This window comes from Arvicanthis niloticus, chromosome 17 (genome assembly GCF_011762505.2).
Source record: "Arvicanthis niloticus isolate mArvNil1 chromosome 17, mArvNil1.pat.X, whole genome shotgun sequence".
Lineage (NCBI taxonomy): Eukaryota > Metazoa > Chordata > Mammalia > Rodentia > Muridae > Arvicanthis > Arvicanthis niloticus.
The window spans coordinates 53271266-53278996 of NC_047674.1; the positions used below are offsets into that span (position 1 = coordinate 53271266).

Here is a 7731-nt window from a genome sequence, read left to right on the forward strand (position 1 = left end):
GCCGAGCTGAGAGTTCTACATCTTCATCTGAAGGCTTCTAGAGGAAGACTGACTTGAGGCAGCTAGGGTGAGGGTCTTAGCCCACACCCACAGTGACACACCCACTCCAATAAGGCTAAACCCATTAGCACCGCTCCCTGGGCCGAACCATCACAATGGCTAACTGCTTCTTTTGTTTGTTTTTCAGTTGATTTTCTATTCTTTCTTGGTTTTTACAGTACTACTGTGTTGCATAGGAGTGAAGCCTCAGGCCTTGAGTATGGTTGGGAGATGACGTCCAGGGTCCCTGCCCCCAGTCCCATGTCAGACAGTGTTCAGATCTGTGGCAAGAAGGGACAGGCCAACAGGCTTCACACAACTCAAGGACTGAAGGAGTGGATCCATCCTCCAATAGTGAAGTCTATCTATCCCGGGTGCCTGGGGACATCGCTTCTCCAAACCCTGCCAGGCCCCATGGCAGAAATGGTCCCAAGGCCTTTGCTGAAGGTGTTTGCTTGATCCCATCTTACTTCTTGGGTCTATGATGCCACTGTGGGCATCACTGATGCTCAGCTGTCACTGTCCTCACTGTCCCCATATGCACGCAGCTGGCTCAGAGAGAAAGCACCAGGTGTCTGGGGTGTAGGGTTGGCCACCTTCCTGCTCTCGGGCACCCCGACCTGCTCCGAGCCCCCATTGGCTTCCGTCTTTATCTTCTTTGGTACAACCAAGCCTGCCAACTGTGCTTTGCTGCACAGGGCCCCTGCCTTCCTCTTGGTCTTTGGTACCTTGTCGAGGATGGCTGTGGTGTTGGGTCTTGCAGCTGCTTGTGGTCGGGGAGGTAGAGCCTCATCCTCTGAGTCGGAGTCCTCCAAAAGCCTTCGATGGCGAGCCTCCTCCAGCAAGGCCGCGGTCTCACGCACATCCTCCTCTTCCTGCTGCCGTTGCCACTGCTCCTGAGACAGACGGTGTTGCAGGAACATGGCCTCGAAATCCACGTGCGCCTGCCGCTGTTTCAGGTCTTTAAGTTCTTGCAGGTTTTCCAGCACGTCCATCTCTAGCTTAGAGTCCTTTGTGCGGTTCTCTAGGACCTTCATGGGGTTGTTCAGTTCCTCATCCTCTCGCTCCTTCTGCACGCGCTTCTCCTCCTCCTCCAGAAGCTTCTCAGCCTGGAAGTTGCGCGTGGCCCCGTGCTCCATGGTGTAGTCTGTGTTCTCTGGGTCTGTCTTGAAGGTGATCTCGGCCAAGCAGCGAGTGCACTTGATGTAGAATCGGAAGATTGGCAGGCCCAGGTATTTCTCATTCTGGACTGTTTCCTTCCGTGCATTGAACTTCTTCCCCTTGTAGATGTATTCTCCACATGTCTTACACCTCATGTTGAAGGGAGCCATCAGCCGTACCACATATTGCCGGTCCTTGGATAGCTTGAGTTTCGGGATCTTGGATGAGTCAAAGTCAGGTGGGTAGTATTTGTTTAAAACTTTCCGTTCTGACATCTTCGCTTCCTGTCTAACGAACAAGCAAAGAAGCTGTTCTCTTAGTCCTCGTAGAGTTCCTCCGATCACAGTAACTCTGCTTAGTCTGTAGTCCAACTAATGGGAAGCTGTGAATAGAAATCCAAGGAGCTAGCAGTTCCTCAGTCCTGCAAGGCAAGCAAGCAAAGCAGATAGAATCTTCCTTCTTCCAACGTCCTTATATAGGTCTCCAGCAGAGGGTGTGGCCCAGATTAAAGGTGTGTGCCACCACACCTGGATCTGGGACTTGTTTTGTCCCAGGCTGACCTTGAACTCAGAGATCTCCTTGCCTTAGTCTCCTGGGATTCATAGCCACTATGCCTCAAGATTTCCATGCAAGATCCAGGTCAGAAATTTGTATCTCCCAGCCTCAAGATCAGGATCACAGGTAAGCCTTCCAATTCTGGATTTTAGTTCATCCCAGATAAATTCAAGTTGACAACCAGGAATAGCCACTACAGGGACTTACCCCTACAAAGTCCAAACAATGGAGGGAGAGAAAGAGGAAGGGAGGGAAGAAAGAAGGGAAGGAGAGAAAAAAGGAAGAAAGGAAGGAAGGAAGGAAGGAAGGACTCTGAATCGTGTGTCTGAAGCACAGTAGAGGCCACACAATATAGCTTTTGTTTGAGCCTCTATTCTGCCTGGGGCCCCAACCCAGTACTATCTAAGAACCAGGATTTATGGAGCAGACACAGAGGCAAGCTTACCTTTGGTTCCTCCTCTGTCCCATGGAGGCTGAATACTCGTTCAGTCTTAGTACTTAGTACTTAGTCTTAGTACTTCAAGCCCTTCAAGGGCACCCTTTCTTTCTTTTCTTTCTTTCTTTTTTTTTTTACAGGAATTTATTTTTTATTGGATATTTTATTTATTTACAATACAGATGTCATCCTCTTTCCCCATTTCCCCTCCCTAAAACCCCCATTCCATCCCCCCTCCTCCTTGATGCTTTTATACCATTTTGATTACATGCAAGTATTAAGGTCAGTTCTAGGTTGAGGAACTAGCAATACAATAGATGCAAATAGTCAAGGAACAAGCAAGACAATAAACACAAATAGTCAAAGAAAAAGCAAGGCATTAAACCCAATTATGTGAACACTCCCATAATCACTGTTTCTAAAGACTAATCAGGATGACCAAAATATAGGAGCCAACTTCTCTGTCCTAGCCCAAGGTCATTTTCCTGTCTGAAACCTACTTCCTTGTTCTAGCCTAATATTTAGGTTCCTGCCTAAGATTACTTCTTTGTTCTAGCCTAATGTCATATTCCTCTCTGAAGCCCATTTCCTTTCCCTTGGCCATTGTCATATTCCTGTCAAACAGCTCATTTCCTTGTCCTTGGCCCATGTCAGATTCTTGCCAAACAGCCCCAAAGGCTCTCCACTTCTCCCCTTTTTTTATTTCATTAACAAGACTGAGTCTGTCTTAGGTCATTCTGACAAAAATGCCTTTTTTTTTACCCATCATGGCACCCTTTCTGAGCCACCTGGGACGGTTGGTCCTACTCTGACCTTACACCACTTGAGTACCTCAGGTGGCAGCTGCCCTTGGAGCAGCTGTTAGCACCCTGGCAGAGGTGAGGGTGTTGGAGGAGCTGGGAAACTGTCCCTGATCACCAGGGTAGCCACAGGCTCCTCTATATGGTGCTCTTCTCCTCCCTTTGCCCCTGCTCCATTCCAGGAATCCCTTTGCTCTGACTTTGGGACAGTGAAGGCTGGGAAATGGTCATCTTCACCCTCAGCCTGCGCCCTAACCTCAGCCTGCACCCCAACCTCAGCCTGCACCCCAACCTCAGCCTGCACCCTAACCTCAGCCTGCACCCTAACCTCAGCCTGCACCCCAAGAGACTAAGAGGAGCAGGAACCTGGAGGTTTCCATGTAACAGAACTTTCATTCCTCAGTGGCTCTCCCTGCAGTCACTGGGTCACTTCAAATGGTCTAGATAGTTAAAGGCTGGTGCACATTGAGGCTCCACAGAAGACTTTACCTGGAACAATGTGGGGAGCCGACAGAAGGCGGCTATCATCCTTGCAGCCATCTTGAGCCATATACCCTGACAAGAGGCTTGTTTACAACAGCCTACAACAGCTGAGCACACTCTGATAACATCTTGGTTTAGATACCCAGGATCTTTCCTTGGGTATGTGAGATTAAAGGTGTGTAACTTAAGGGTGTAATTTAGAGATCAGATTTAGAGACAAGGCCTAAGGGCATGACTTAAAGGCTTGACTTAGAGGCATGGCTTAGAAGTGAGACATATAAAAGGCAGACAGAAGAGTTCAGTACAACTTGGAACTAGGAATTAGGTTAGAGAGTACAACTTGGAGTAGGAATTAGGCATTGAGAAGAAGACACTTGGACTAGAGAACTCTGAAGAAGAATTATTATTAGGTATTAGGCACTTGGAACTTGGAGGCACTAGGGACTAGGAACTCAAGACTAGGGACTTGGACTAGGAAGAGAGACTGAAGAATAAACGGGATTGAATCGCACTCTGTCTGGTCTTCATTCTTCAAGTCCGTCTTCACTCTCTCTCTCTTGCTGAACCCCGACCCACGGACCTGAGCAGCTTGGTGTAGCGCAGTTCTCAACATTTCTGGCCCCCAAGCATTGGGCAGCTCGGGCTGCAACAGAACAGTGGGAGTATGGCTCCTCGAACCTTTGAGAAGGCTTGTAAGCCACTTCTCCAGAAGCCTTTGCTCAGAGTCTCAGCATTGAACAGCGCTCCCTCCAGACAGACAGAAAGGGTTTCCTCTTAAAAGACACAATGATGATTTAAAATTATCTAAATATTCAAATATTTAGGATATATTAGGAGCCTTGGATAGGTGCATTTGCTGCCGGTGACATAAGCTGTCTGTGATTTAAGACAGTGCTAGGCAAGCAGAGGACTCGGCCTTGATAACGTGATGCTTACTAACAACAACCTGAAGCCTCTGCTGGAGGAGACTCCACAAGTACAGTGACTGGGCCAGGGGCCAGCAAGAAGTGTGCTGACTGAGGTGAGAGATGAATCTGGGATGCTTCATCCGCTTAGGAAAACAAATGGTTCTCACACTCCTGGCTCTGTGTTTTACCTGTAGCCAATTACTATGCTAATTCTGCCTAATTCTTCCTGTTGTTCCTAAGGAAGACTCAATGGCTGCTTGCCAGCAGCCCCAGGCTCTGGTCTCAGAAGCAGAACACAATATACATGTTCTAATTTTTTAAAAGCGTGGGGAGAGGGGTGTGTGTGTGTGTGTGTGTGTGTGTGTGTGTGTGTGTGTGTGTTTGTGTGCTCGAGTGCATGTGTGCACGAGCGTACACATATGACTGGGCATAAGTGTGCTTGTGTGTGCACGCATGTGTGTGAATGAGTGTACATGCATGTGTGTGCGTGCATGTGTGTGCGTGTGCGTGTGCATGTGTGTGTGTGTGTGTGTGTGTGTGTGTGTGTGTGTGTGTAGTTTTGGTTTGCTTTTGAGACAAAATTTCCACTACATAGTCCTGCCTGTCCTGCAACTCTCTGTATAGCCTAGCCTGACATCAAACTCAAAAAGGTCTGTCTGCCTCTGCCTCCAGAGTGCTGGGATAAAAGGCGTGTGCCACCATGCCCAGCCCCACACCTACATTCTTACATGCATTCTGGGGCCCTTATGCTTGCCTGGCAAGCACTTTACTGAGCCACCCCCTGTCCCAGACTGTGTGTCATTAGAGAATGGACTATAAGGATATGTCTATAAATTTCACCTCTTTCCAGTCAGTGCCAGATTCATTTCTGAACACTATGGAAGCCTCTTTATGCACCCAGGAAATGTCTTCTGTCTGCCATAAGCTTCCCCCTCAGTCCTACACACTCCACCTTCCCTCAGGTGCCACACTGGGGCAAGTGTCTTGTTGGTCTGAATACTAGGGTTGGGATCCCACTCAGTCTTTCACACTGGCTGCATCCCCACAGCCAGGGGACATGGCTCACAAAGAGGAGGAGGATTTCTGGGCACCTCTGATCCCTCCCTCAGATAACTGGCAGGTCTGGAGACCCTGCCTGCCCTTTGTTTTGGAGGTTAAGTCTGACACTCAGAGGCTGTCAGAGGGCTTAGACAGGAGCCATCCCAGCTCTACATTGAGAAGTCCACCCACCTAACAATCCTTTAGAAGTGCTGATTGCCAGCGCCACACCCTTGAGCCAGACCAGGGGAGGAAGACCCTTGGGGGGGGGGGGTTATCATCCCAATTCCAATAGGGATGATGTCTATGAATGTGTCCTAAAAGGGAATCCATCTCCTGTGGGGCACTGTATCTTAATCAGCCATTGGCTAGTAGTTCACAAAAGATCTTAACCCACTGGTGAGTCTCTGTGGTGGTTTGAATAGGTTTGGACCCCATAGAGTCATGTATTGGAATGTGTGGTCCCCAGGGAGTAGCACTAATTAGAAGGAGTGGCTCCATTTGGAGTAGGTGTGGCCTTGTTGGAGGAAGTGTGTCCCTGTGAGGGTGGGCTTTGAGTTTTCCTATGCTTAAGCTCCACCCAGTGTGGAATCAGAGTTTCCTCCATGCTACCTACCGAAGATGGTCTCCTGGCTGCCTCAGGTCAAGAAGTAGACCTCTTGGCTTCTCCAGCACCAAGTCTGCCTGCATGTCGCCACGCTTCCTGTCATCATGACAATAATGGACTAAACCTCTGAACTGTAAGCCAGCCTCAATTAAATGCTTTTCTTTATAAGAATTGTCAATGTCATGGTGTCTCTTCACAGCAATAAAACCCTAGGTTTAATCCATTACTGTTATGGTGAGAAGCATGGCGGCATGCAGGCAGACATGGTGCTGGAGAAGGAGCTGAGAGTTCTACATCTGGATCCACAGGCAGCAGAAGGTGACCGTGAGCCACCAGGCCTGGTTTGAGCTTCTGAAGCTTCAAAACCCATCCTCCAGAGACACACTTCCTCCATGAAGGCCACACTCACTACAAGGCCACACCTCCTAATAGTGCCACTCTCTATGGACTGTGGAAGCCATTTTTATTCAAACCATCATGTAAGACTGTGATAGGGTGGCTGGTTTTGGTCGAAGCACTGGCTGGAAAGCCCAGAGACCCAACAGGTGTTCATTGCCTGTAAGGGACAGGCATCTATTCCGACCTGCTCCCAGAATCCAGGCTCCTAACATGTGGAGTGAAACTCCATTGATCTGCACTGTTCAATGTAGCCCTGCCCAAAGAGCACAGGTAGAGGGTGTGACTACAGGACTCAGGCCCTAGAGAGATTTACATACTAATGAGATGCCTGAAGGCCAGAGGGTGGAGCCAATTAAACATTCTTCCCCAGACCCTCCCCCACTCTCTCCCTCCCTATTTAACTCAGGTCTGCCTTGAGTTTCAAGGGATGGACATCCAGATTCAACCATCATCCATCATGCCAATAAAGATGTTTTGGAAACCCAAGAACTTTCTCATGTTATTGGGGCCTCACTGTGAGGAACCATAGAGAAGGCCTTTAATGAGCTGCTGTAGCCACTGCCACCCTACCTAACTTCCCGCCTGGAGGAACTTTCTACATTCCCACAGCCTGGAGGAACTCTCTGCATTCCCAGCCACCCTACCCACACCATCACACTGCCTTAGCATGCTCTGACCCTACTCCAAAAGGTCAAGAATTCCTTCTGGAATTTACTACTACTCTCCCACCACCCCCTCCTACCCCCTCACTCCCCAACCCCACCCACGCTCATGGGCAGTCAATCTTCAAGGAAACAAAAACATTTTCTACCCTATGAAAATGTCAAGGTAAGGAACTAAAGAGACAGCTCAGCAGGTAAGACTTCTCTTCCAGAAGACCAGGGTTTGATTCCCAGCACCTGCACGTCAGCTTATAAGCACCTATAACTCCAGTTCTAGGGGATCCCATGCCCTCTTCTGACCTCCATGGGCATCAGGCATGCACGTGGTACATAGACATACATGTAGGCAAAACTACCATACACATAAAATTATTTGTTTATTTATTTATTATCTGTTTATTTAAAAAAAAAAGAAATATCCCCAACCACAGAGACTCATTTAAGGAAGAGGAAGAAGAGGAGGAAGAGGGAGAGGAGGAGAAGAAGAAATGATATTAGGGTCACAGGTTCACATGGCCAAAGCCTTGTCACAAAGTAGAAAGAAATCTTGGTTGAACCCACAGTGTGGAGGCCTCAGGAAGAGCCCAGACAGTGGACAGGGACTGGCTCCTGACTCCATTCGAATGGCCGAGTTCACATTCCC

The 7731-nt window shown here is 48.6% G+C and overlaps 1 pseudogene; it reads right to left on the reverse strand.

The window, feature by feature from the left end:
• Positions 1-548: 548 nt before the first annotated feature.
• LOC117722762 (splicing factor YJU2 pseudogene) lies at positions 549-1475 on the reverse strand (annotated as a pseudogene).
• Positions 1476-7731: the final 6256 nt, after the last annotated feature.